The sequence below is a fragment of the Xenopus laevis genome, chromosome 7S (genome assembly GCF_017654675.1).
Source record: "Xenopus laevis strain J_2021 chromosome 7S, Xenopus_laevis_v10.1, whole genome shotgun sequence".
Taxonomy (NCBI): domain Eukaryota; kingdom Metazoa; phylum Chordata; class Amphibia; order Anura; family Pipidae; genus Xenopus; species Xenopus laevis.
The window spans coordinates 66057836-66071291 of NC_054384.1; positions in this window are offsets into that span (position 1 = coordinate 66057836).

A 13456-nucleotide genomic window follows, 5' to 3' on the forward strand; every position below is an offset into this window, starting at 1 on the left:
GACCCCACAACCACTGAGAGGGCCACTTAACTCCATATGACTAAACTTAACCAAACACAGCTAGATCAGACAATAGTACAATTTTCCCGCTAAACCTAATAGGCACAGACTTATTATATGAGACCTTATGTACCTTAGAGGCACTCTCAATGCAAAGATTATTGCCCTAAAAAGACTGAAAGGGCGCAATCCCAAATGGAACTAAGAATGCTGGAAGCGGAGAAAAAGCTGGTGAGCCACCCCACAGCATCATCAATAGAGCAGCTGAAAACTATACAAGAACAATATGCTAAGCTAATGCATGACAAAACGTAGCATAAGCATTTTTTCCAAAGCCAGGGTGTTTGAACAGGGGGAAAGGGCAGGTAAAATACTTGTGTATGTGGCCTCCTTACAATACCCACCTACAACAATTACAGCCTTAAAAAATGCATAAGGTACATTAACTACAGACCCAGACGAGATCAGACACTTATGCAATTCTATTCCTTACTATACTCCTCCCAACTGCCTGAGGAAGTAGGATTTATAGTCACACCTTCTTAGATAGTATTATGTTCCCAGCACTTCCACATGAATATAGACAGTTCTTGGAAGTAGAATTAACAGTGAAAGAAATCACAGCAGCAATAAACTCCTTTCCCATGTGTAAAGCAGCATGGGAAAAGACATACCAAAGTAATTGCCCCTAATCAGTTTGCTATAACCCAACATTGCCTGCCAATCTCAATGTATGAGGCCTCCATAGTCCTGATAGGGAAACCTGGGAAAGACCCCACACTCCCTGAATCATGCAGACCAATCTACCTATTGAATGCAAATGTAAAAATCCTATCAAAAATTCTGGCCTGCAGACTAAAAAGGTCATCACCCTGATGGTCAAGCAAAACCAAACATGATTTATACCTAACAAAACAACAGCCCATAACATCAGAAGATTATTCGTTTACCTATCCCTAAAAACGAATGGGTCAGAAATTAGAGCAGTGGCTGCATTAGACATACTGTAGCAAAGGCTACATACGGGGCACCAACCAGGGTTGTCCCCTGTCCTCACTCTGTTTGCTCTCGCTATAAAACCATTTGCCTAGGCCATAAGAGCCATAAGAGAACAGAACAACCCCCCAGTGACTTCTAATATCCTTATCATTTACAGTAGGGGGTACATTATCCCTTATAATACATGAGTGATACTCAGAGTTCCCTGTATAACTCAGCCTGCAGCCTTGTGCCTTTATATGGTCACTGAACAACCCCTCAGTGACTTCTAATATCCTTATTATTTACAGTAGGGGGTACATTATTCCTTATAATACATGAGTGATACTCAGAGTTCCCTGTGTAACTCAGCCTGCAGCCTTGTGCCTTTATATGGTCACAGAACAACCCCTCAGTGACTTCTAATATCCTTATCATTTACAGTAGGGGGTACATTATCCCTTATAATACATGAGTGAAACTCAGAGTTCCCTGTATAACTCAGCCGGTAGCAGTTCTAGAGGTACCCAAGTTAAGTGCAGCACCGCAGGGCCGGTCTTATCAAGTGTGGGGCTATTTTGGTGGCGACCGTTGCCAGTGCCTGTCTCTGCTTCTCTCCTGCTAACTGTTGCTGTAACCCTGCCTTTTAGTGATGTTGCGGGCCGACCCGAGGCCCGTGGAACCCGCGGGTCGGGCGGGTTCAGGCTGACCCCTGGACAAAATGCACGGGTCGCGGGCGGGTGCGGGTTGAGCTCTTCTGCTGCTCTCCCAGCCGACCAAGTACTGCCGGTTTCTGGCTTCCGGCGCCGGAATATATAGACTTCCACCTGCCCTGCCCCACCTGTGACGTCACTGCGGGGCGGGTCTATAAAAAAGGGGGAGCAGCGGGCCCGGGTTGGGTGCGGGTAGGGAGCGGGCGGGTTAGGGTCGGGTGCGGGCGGGATAGGGTCAGTTGCGGGTCGAGAAATTCTCGACCCGCACATCACTACTGCCTTTGTACCGTATCACTTCCTTGTTTCATTAGCGCTAGCACTTAATGGAACATAGTGGCCCACAACTATTTCATACTATCACAGCCCACTGCCGAAGAATTACAGAAAGAAAAGAGGAGAGATACTTTCTACTTTTTTCAAATTCTCACTCATAACCCTTCATTTTTCCACCCTTCACCATTTAGCTTTACTTTTTTCCCAGATTTCTCTCCTTTCATTCCTTATTCTGCTTCCCCATCTTCACTCCTATTTATTTTGCCCCTTTATTTTTTATTAGATCAGCCTCTCCTTTTTTTTCAATTGTTTTGTCTGCACAGTGCAAAAAAAAAAGGTTAATTGCCTCTTACTGTGGCAGGGAGCATTGCGTTCAGGCACAGCACAGGCAGGCCAGCAATCAGCATAAATATGATCCGCACCTCTCCACACCTATACAGTAGTGTGCTGCAGCTGTCTGTGCTGATGCGGGCGCGCAGAGACAGGGGACTGAAAGGCCATGCTGAAGGCCCTGTTCCTCCGGCTTCCACTGTGAACGCAGCAGCAGCAGAGAACGGAGAGACGTGGGAGGGGCGGAGCCACAGTGGGAGCTAGGACGGAGGAGCAGTCCTAGAGCCCTCCAGATGCATTGAAAGGTACAGTAAATTCTAATAAGTATTATTTCTCAGGAGCTGCCCACTTAAGCAAAATATAGAGCGGCCCTTAGGGCAAATGCTCGCCGACCACACAGATTGCCAGTCCGGGCCTGCACTAAGTCCAGGAGAAAACCTCTCAGATTGTCCATTCGAGGTGGTGGATAGGGATACTGTCATGGGAAAAACATTTTTTTTCAAAATGAATCAGTTAATAGTGCTACTCCAGCAGAATTCTGCACTGAAATTCATTTCTCAAAAGAGCAAACAGATTTTTTTATATTCAATTTTGAAATCTGACATGGGGCTAGACATTTTGTCAATTTCCCAGCTGCCCCTGGTCATGTGACTTGTGCCTGCACTTTAGGAGAGAAATGCTTTCTGGCAGGCTGCTGTTTTTCCTTCTCAATGTAACTGAATGTGTCTCAGTGGGACATGGGTTTTTACTATTGAGTGTTGTTCTTAGATCTACCAGCCAGCTGTTATCTTGTGTTAGGGAGCTGCTATCTGGTTACCTTCCCATTGTTCTTTTGTTTGGCTGCTGGGGGGGGGAAAGGGAGGGGGTGATATCACTCCAACTTGCAGTACAGCAGTAAAGAGTGATTGAAGTTTATCAGAGCACAAGTCACATGACTTGGGGCAGCTGGGAAATTGACAAAATGTCTAGCCCCATGTCAGATTTCAAAACTGAATATAAAAAAATCTGTTTGCTCTTTTGAGAAATGGATTTCAGTGCAGAATTCTGCTGGAGCAGCACTATTAACTGATTCATTTTGAATTTTTTTTTTTCCCATGACAGTATCCCTTTAAATATCTAGGCATAATAGTATCACTACCAATACATAGATACTTGGACTTAAATGTTACTCCTCTACTTAAGATGGTTACAGAAAAGTGCAAAGCATGGGATAGTTTTCCGGTAGTACCAGCTTTAAAGATATACCTGATAAAAATTAACTTTGCCCCGAAAATACTCCACATCCTCTGGCAAGTCCCAGTATGGATTAACAATACATTCTTTACAAAATTAGAATCAATCTTCAAAAAATTCATATGGGGCAAAAGCAGACCCAGACTATCCCTGTCGACACTGACGAGAAGACCAGGTAAAGGGAGGATGACTCTTCCAGATATGCAAACATACTAACTGGCTGCCCAGTTGGCCCATACCCCCACATTTCTATCTGACCAAGTAGATCAACCACTATATAAGCTGTGGAGGGCCCTCACCCCAGGTCAGAGCCAATACAAGCCTTACTAGGCCGTGACTCCTCTACAAATAATGTGATTGCAAACATGTGCAGCAAGATATGGCACAGAGCCCAAACGATAGTAGATGACCAATGCCTACACCCTAGCACCCAATTGAGCTTGGGCATACAAAAATTACACAAGCAGTATTGAGTACAAAATCCAAAGGTAAAATATCCCAGGTGTACATACTATAAATGGATGGGAAGTTGGGAAAAGTCCCACTTGAGTACAAGACCAGTTGGGAAACCGATCTTGAATAACTTACAGAATACCAATGGGAGAGAGCCCTCAAAGCACCCAACCTGTTGTCAGTTTCCCCAAAGTATAGACTCATGCATCTACATGATACATAGAGCCTATTACACGAGGCACAGACTGCACAAGATGTACCCACAGATTTCACCACAATGCCAAAGATGTAATGTCAATGTGGGAACATTAATACATACAGTATGGGAATGCCCGGTGATAACTGAGTTTTGGGAGCAGGTACTAGCAAAACTGTCAACCTGTATGGAATTGGAACTCCGAAGCACCCTAAACTGTGTATTCTGAGTGTTATCCTTGAACTAATCACCCTACACATGGCTAAGATATTCCTGTCACAGGCGCTATTTTTGGCCGTAGACAAATTATCCTGAAGTGGAAACACACCACCCTCCCAGCTACGAGAACTGGGCAACTACTATGTCCAAACAATGTGAGTTAGAAAAGTGCATGTGCACCCAATCTGGTTGAATATAACTCAATATGGATGGTATGGTTAACAAGCAACGAGATTAAGAGGTGGAAGGGAGGTAGGAATCCCAGGGTCCCAAGCTAGGGTTAATAATAATACACATAGATAGGCTGCTCCCCAGTACCTTTGGGTGGCAGACACCGCCCCCCCAGAGAGAAAGAAAGAAATACTTATATGAATCTAAACTACCTATACCAGATGTAATGCTGTATTATGTATAAGAGCAATGTCAATGAGTACAACACTGTTTATAAATGTAAACCCTTGATTATTGTACTTGAATATTTTATGTATGACTTTCTTTTATAAACCTTGCCTGAATGTAAAAAAAAAAAAAAATACAATTAGTGGTCAGGGGCCCCATAGAAAATGTTAAAAAAAAATTGGTGTCCAGGGCACCATTTTACAAGTTAGAAAGTAAAAATTGGTTGTCAGCCCCCCCTACATATTAAAAGAAAAATTGGTGGTCAGGGGCCCCATCATGGGCGTCCACACATAGGGGCAAGTGGGCACTGCCCCCCCCTGGACTTGTACTTCATGCCTATCTTGCCCATGTGCTTCTGTAATGGCACAGCCCGGGACCCTGAGGGAGAAGGCACTTACCCCACCACATGATCATCAGTGTCAGACTGGGACACCAGGGGCCCACCCAAAAACCTTACACCAGGGGCCCACTCTCAGTACTTTTATTCTTCCTCTCCTCACTCAACCTCTATTCTCCTAGTCTCTTTTCTTTACATAATATCATACTATCATCTATTATTCCAACTATTTAGTCTTTTTGTTCTCATAGAAATAAAGAATGACCATGAACTATGCTAAATGTTTAGCAGCATGAGGGCCCACTGATACCTGGGCCCACCGGGAGTTCTCCTGGTATCCCTGTGGGCCAGTCGACACTGACTCTAGGTAATTACACCTGGTGAAAACATTTTTATTATCATACCTCCTTTGTCTTTGTGTTGCCTGTGAAAATGTTATGTGCTGCTCAGACACCATATGACTTCAAGTATTTATATAATGTAAATGATACACTCTGTCCCAAAATCCTACCGCCCTAGGCCTGGGTCTTGGTGGCCTTTCCACAAATCCGGGCCTGTTTGTTATCATCTACTGAAGAGGTTAAATTAGTAGATTCCTCCATAATTCCAGGGAATTTTAGACAACTAAGGTAAAAGAGCATGAGATGATGATTCTAAAACAGAATTTGGTTGCAGATATACATGTAACTGGTTTTCTCTCTAAATATTCAATTTCCATGGCTTCCTTAAACCAACACAGACCATCAGGGCCCTTCTAAACTACGGAGCCGGCCCTTTTCCAAAGGCTCAAAGGGAGGAGTTGTCCGAAGGCCAGTTAGGGTGAGATTTGGGAAGGATGTTTATTGGCTCTCAGTATTACATAGGTTCCTATAAGTCCTAAGGAGAATAGTAGGACTGACACAGTAGTTTTATGTTGTTTCAGTTTCATTGTTAGGAACCAAGGAGAAACAGAACCAATGTGACCAAGTCCTGCTCTATAAGAGCCTTATCCTAACTTCTCTCCCTCCCCCTCTATATGTTATCCCTGCCAAATCCCTAGCCCAATACCCACAATAAAGATACACACAATGACTTTGTGGTTAATCTGTGTAAATCACAGCTTTATTAATAATTAGATAAACTGCGCTTTTTGATCGCAAGGAAGGCAAAAAACCTCTGAGAAGCGAATTTCCTTCACTAGAGGGAAAAATTCCTTCCTGACCCCTTAAAGGCGATCGGATTTGCTCCCACGATCAATGCGCCAAATAGAATCAAGGGAAGCGGGGGGGGGAATATGGTAAGGTAAGGGACTGCGGTGAAAGGATGAGAAAGAGAAGGGAATATGGCAGCATAAACAAGGGCACATTTAAGCCGCACGATGAAAGCTGCATTCCTTTCCATTCCATTGGAGGGATGGAATGAAAAGGAATGCAGGGTCTACCAAGTGGCTTAAAGGAGTTCCTGTGTATAACACCATATTTTGGATAAAGGGGAGGAACCACTGGTGGAACTACAGTGGCTGAAAGCACCACTGGTGAAAGTGGATGAAAGGGGGGCATCACTGGTGGAATACCATAGTTACTGCTGTTTCCTGAGGATGTGGTGTCTATACCGAGGTACATCGGTATTTGGTACCGAGGAAACTGCTGGTGGTGCTGGTATCATTTGCCGAGTTTTTCTGAGGACCACCTGTAAAACCAAACAAGATAACTCAGACTACGTATTTTTTTACCTTAGCAAGGGAAATTCCTGTAAAATCCTTAGATGGGTATGGGACCTGTTATCCAGAATGCTTGGGACCTGGGGTTTTTTGGATAACAGATCTTTCTGTAATTTGGATCTTCATACCTCAAGTCTACTGGAAAATCATGTAAACATTAAATAAACCCAATAGGGTGAATTTGCTTCTAATAACTTTATCTTAGTTTGAATCAAGTACATGAAACTGTTTTATTATTACAGAGAAAAGGGAAATCATTTTTAAAAAAATTGGATTAGCTGAAGTATATGGGAGATGGACTTTCCGTAATTCGGAGCTTTTTGGATAATGGGTTTCCGGATAACGGATCCCACACCTGTAATATTTAGGAGCACATTAAGCACAAATCAGGTGATTAAGCCAAGTGTGGGAAAGAAAAGGATGGATTATATACTGCACCTGAATATCTCTCATTGTTCTTAATCAGTATGGCCTTGTTGATCTTCTCTAGCTCTTTGTAGAGGTGTTTCAGGTGGGCCTTGATGTATCTGTAGTCCTGCCAGAACTCGTTCTTAAGGTGTAATTTCCACCATTTTGTGATCTTCACGCAGTCCTTGGCCATCCACAGATCGTAAAGTGCAAACCTGATGTCAAAGGTGATCTTGTCCCTGATGCACTCGAGATAAGGGCCCGCGAGTGGATCCTCAAAATCCCTGATCTCAAAGATGCCCAGATCAGGCGAGATCCACGGTGCGGGCTAGAAAAATGTAAGAAGCAAGAAAACATTGAGGTCAGGGCACACACTATGCTAAACCCTGTCAAATTTCTGTTTCGTTGTATTTACACAGAAGATATGACATGTTTAGCATTGGGTTAGCCCCTCCTTTAACCCCTTGGATACCTTTCGCAGCAGTCAGAAATTAAAATGAGGAAATTAGCTGTGAGCACCTTTACCTTTTCAAAGCGCCACTGGTAGTATTGCCGGCTACTTGCACTCATGCCCATCTTTGATGTTCCTGTAATATAAAATAGAGATTTGGGAAGGTTAGAGTTAACGTAAAGATGTAAGACCCCCAAATAAACACAATAAAGAGGTAAAAACAGCAGCATATTTTCACCTTATTTAATAAGAACCCTTTTCATTCAGAAACTATGGTTTTAATATGGTTCCAATTAGAAACAAATGCTTACTTATGTATATAGAATGCCCCTCCCCACCAGCTCCCCGTGTCCCCATTGTAAGACAATACCATCCCATTTTATTTGGTCCACAAATCAGCCCATTATTTCTGTCAGGGCCCTACTTTCCTCTGGATCAGCAGTTACACAAAAGGTAGACCTTGATGGACGTGTGTCTTTTTTCAGCCTCATCTACTGTGTAATACATATTACAGATGGGAACAGTGCCGCCATTAGAAATCACGCGGCCCCATACAACAAAATTTTTGTTGCCCCCTGGGCCCCGCCCCACCCCAGATACCACCCACTCCACATCACAGTTAAAAGACCACACAGACATCAGCGCTAAAAAAAGTAACCCCCCCACACAAGTTATAAAATGCTATTATAAGTTAAAAAAAAAAACTTTGGCGCCAGGGCCCCCCATAAAAGAATTTTTAAAAAAGCATTGGTTCCAGGGCCCCCCCTACAAGTTAAAAAAGTTGTGGCCCCAAAAAATATTTAAAAAAAAAACATTGGTGGCAGGGGCCTATAGAATATTAAAATAAGACATTGGTGGCCAGGGGATTTAAAAAAATAAAACACAAATTGGTGTTGAGTAGATTTGAACTCATGGCTTCAGGACTTCAACGTCGCCTCTTTTCGTGACTTTGGTATTTTCGCCGATTCGTGACTTCGGCTTCGGCTGTTTTTGTGACTTCGGGTCCTTTGGCTGCTTGGCTTTTTGGCACTTCCGCATTTCGGCTGTTCGGAACTTGAAAAATGGCCGCACAGCTCGGGCGCTCTCAGGGGGGGCCTGGCGCGTTCAAAAGTGCAGCACTGCTAGGCCCCCCTTCATGCCCGAGACACTTGTCCCCCCTGTCCCCCCCCTGATGGCGGCCCTGGATGGGAAAATGCAGGATCCTTACCTGAATCCAAATAACCCACAATGGGTTGGGCAAGTTGTTCTTCTGCTCCTGATGAACGTTGATAGTCTTTAAAAAGACTTTTGTGTTTCTTCTTTATCTCCTTCTGCTCCTGGGAATCGCTGAGAATCACTGAGAATCGCTGAGAATCACTAGGAATCACTGGGAATCACTGGGAATCGCTCGTATTTCACTTCATGGGGAGAGAAAGAGAGAGAGAAGAGATTGTGAACAGAACTCTCTCTGCCATATATATATATCTGTATATACTGGATTTCCCTTAATAGCTCAATACTGCTCTACTGAATATGGTTGTGCCTTATAAATAACCAGTAACACCAATCAGCAGCAACTTTAATAGAATGAAGGAGCTGATTGGGAGACACAGAATTGATTGGTGCAATCAAAGGCCCTAGACACCCCTGCTAACTAAGGTTGGGTCCTGGTGACAAAATGCACAAACTAATAGTTAAATGAACACTTGGAATCACTCTCATTCATTTCTTTGCCAATTGCTTTCACCAGGGCTCAATTAAATTGAATTTAGAAATGAACGGTGTGATCATTTGGGAGTGAGCATTTGGTTGGCCATACACTGAACTGGAAATCACATGGGATCAAAACATCCCAAATCCCCCTCTGTGCCATTGCTGTAAAGCTGTATGTTACTGGCAGGCTATAATAGGTGCAGAAGAAACTGGTTCCCATTAGAGGCCCAGGTGAGTAATGGGCCCACTGGGGCTTTTCATAACCAGTCAAGCTCTGCTCATTGCCCCTGCACCCATAACACAAGGCACCCTAATTCTAGGCTTGTGCTACTTGTCTTTCTTCTCAGGTCCTCCCTTACCCATCATCTACTCTAATGTTGAGGCCACCAGGATGAGTGATGAGTGGGACAGTTGGCCAATGGCAGTTGGAAAAATGGCAGTTGACAGTTACAGCTAAAGAGCAGCAGAGTAAATGGTCTAAACACTTCAAAAGCTGTAACAAGTAAACAAGAAATACCAAACATACTATATTCTATAACTACAGGCCACAGGGGGTGCTGGGAATTGTAGTTAAGGCACAGCTAGATAAGCACAGGATTAGAGTTGGTGGGACAGCAAGTTCTCATGTTGTCTCACTCCCCTTAGCAATGGCACACAGGCAGATTTTGGGTACTTTGGCACCCACAAGTTTTAGTAGTTTGGGAAGGGGCAGGGCTACCACCAGAAACCATTTTCAACGCCCCTCATTGATTCTCCCCTTCCATGTAGTTGTACCCCTTTGTACCCTCTGATGGCTTATAACCAAAAATGCCCCCCCCCCTTTTCCAATGAAATTGGAAAAGATGGAACTGGAAAGACAAACTGACATCTCCAATGGACAATTTCATAACAAGCACCTTCCCAGACAATTACAATAGCAGGCAATAGTGGGGCAATTTTGGGAGCTTTGGCTCTAGACTAAAGTCCGGACTGGGATTTAAAATGGGCCTGGCATTTGAGACACACAGAGGGACTCACAGCCCCCAAGCAGCCCAATAAATAGTGACTGTCTATGGCATCTTACAGCAGCCCCTTTGGCATTTGCCAGAACCCACAGATTGCCAGTCCGGGCCTGGCTCTAGTCCCCGCACTACTATAAATCATTGAAGCCACACTGCCCAAACTATCCCCTTGTATCATTGACTTTAGTCCCCCCCATAAAGTCTGTTCCACTTACCTCTGAATCCAGAAATTAAATACTGGTCACTTGTGCCTGAGCTGTTGTCACCTTCCCTGGCAGCTTTCAGCCAATCAGTGCTGAGCTGGGAGTGATGTCATCCTCAAGTAAGGCATGATATACCAGTAATTGGCAGCCAATCACATCAGTCACACACATGTGCATTTGTGAAAATACAACAAATAGACATCAAACATAAGCAGTCATAGAACCAGGGCCACCATCAGAACTCACTGGTCCCTGACTGGACTCTCCCATGCCCAGTTCAGTATTATTCTGTTGGGAATATGTTTTTTCACTCAGCTCTTTATGTTTGAATTGGAATAGTTCTTGTTTCAAATGTTCTACCTCCCTAGCATCCAGGCAGAGTCTTAAATAGACATAGAAAGGCATAGTATCCCTTGACGCTTGCAGCCTATTGCCACAGCCTATTGTTACTTGTCTATAGAGACTGAGACTAGAGCTGCACCCAACAAATATGCTTTAGTAGGGTGCAGCAGACCCAGCAAGGGCCTAAACATTCCCAGTATGCCGTGCACCTTAACCTTTCTTAATTTAAAAACTAAATTTATAGGCACCAGAGGGCCGCCCCCCAAAACCTGCCGCCTTAGGCACAGGCCCTCGGGTGCCTTAATATAAATACGCCCCTGTCCTCTCCAAGAGATAACACGGCACCTACATCAGTAGCAGTTTCTGGAAACCGCAGATATTTTGTATGTACAATACTGTAGCAGGTGCTGAGGAAGGCATCCACCTTCTAATTAAATCTGACAAGGACAGTCAAAGTAAACTTTATTGTAATCTCAGCAGTATACGGATACACAGTGAGATGAAACGACGTGGCTCCAGCTAGTACATATCACAAAAGGGCACATAGAATACACAATAAATATTTAAACATTTGAAATGTGCAATATATTGGCAGATATTGGATATATACACGTGTAAACCTTTAGAATTGTGAAAATAAATTAACAGTTCACAAAGTTCAGTTCACAGTTCAGGTGTGTGGAATGTAGTGGGAGGGCAGGCAGTGAGTTGAGGATTCTCATAGCTTGTGGAAAAAAGATTTCAAGCAGCCTGGTTGTTCGGGCTTTAATGCTGCGACTGTTTAATGCTGCAGTGTTTGCATGCAGTGCTTCCTTTTATGAGGACTGAGAGAAAAACACATTAATTGTTGCATAATATTTCCACACATTCCCTCTCTCACACACACACACACATCATAATAGAGGATATTCTGTTGCCATATGTAAAAAAATGGACCACCAAAATGGTGTAAATTCAGTGAAATGTATTATGCATTAAATATTGGTGGGACCACAAAAAGTTGTATAACATATGGAAATACTTAAAATGACTCTATGTAAAATGGAGGCATCACTGTATGTATCTAGTTGTAACAAGAACTCTAGAGGGAATAACTTTCTAGAAATCTCTGGCTAGTAATTTTGTTAAGAAAGTAGAAAATACCAAGTGTTGTCCTGGCAAACAAGGAGTTTGTGTCACTAACAGAATGGCAATGCTATACATGTGCAACAGTTACTACTCGAAATATTTATAGAAAAGCTGTTGTTAGGTTTGTGTGGAAACCAAAATGTGGGTACAAGTAATTTGTGTAATATGTTTTCTTCCTTGCGCCCCCTGGAAAATTTTCTGCAAACGTCCATGGGCCCCATAGATTATTAATATTGGTGGCCAGGGGCCTATAGAGGATTCAAATAATACATTGGTGGCTAGGGGTTTAATAAGATAAAAAAATAAATTGGTATTCAGTGAAACTTACCTTAGGTTCTTCCTTATTGTCCTCTGCAATGGCAGCTTCTTCAGTTTTTTTCTGCTCTTTTTGCGGCTTCAGTTTCAGCTCTTTTCGTGGCTTTGGCTCCATTTGTGGCTTCGGGTCTTTGGCACTTTAGGCCTTCAGGTTCCGCTCACACTCTGAAAAGAGGGGCTGGCTAATTCTGAAAGTGCAGCACAGATGTGGCTCCCTTTAGGCTCAGTCCTAGTACAGCTGGGCCCCCCTGTTGCTAGTATTAGTGAGGAAAAACTAAGATAGGATATCTCTTTGACATTGTATGCAAGTTTATTATTCAATGCGCTAGGCCATGTGGCTGGTTACAGTACATACAGACCAATCCAAAGTATTTTTGACATTGTCATATTGCACTCACCAGGCATTTATATAAGATGTTATACACGTTAGGCTTTCTCTATGGGAGTCTCAGAGAATTAAATCACATGCATTCACTCTCAAATTGACCCGTGGTTCATATTTTATTAATCAGAGGCATATATTTAATAGCCTGCTAACTGATAGGCCATGAAGTCAGAGCTTTATAAATGGTGATATATATTAGGACTTAAGGTCAAGGAGGGGCAATGGAATATCAGTCAGTATTAGTGGTGCTAAGTCATTGGGGAGGGGGTTAAACACTATGCACATTTGAATAATTAATATCAACCAGCAACATCTAGTTACTTGGCAATGAGTAACCTCACTTGTGTAATGTTTTCCAGTGTCTGTAGTTGAAGCCAACTTAGCGGGAACTTTGGGGTGGGTGTTTATATGATTATAGCCTCCAAGAGTAGGTCATGTGATTCCAGGTTGGGTTCAGTAGAGTTAGGACATGGCAAGCAGGCAAGGACTGGAAGTACAGGGCAGACTAGAAGAGAAGGGCAACTTGCATAGTCAAAAGTAAAAAATCACCAGGATAAAGGACATTTGGCACATCCTACCACTAGTGGATTCTTTGGGGCAATGGCGCACAGTATATACTGGAGGGTGCAAAGCCTTTGGATTATGCAATCCACAGCCTCAGTTATAACAAACTTTCCTGCAAGTTCATGCAACTTAAACGG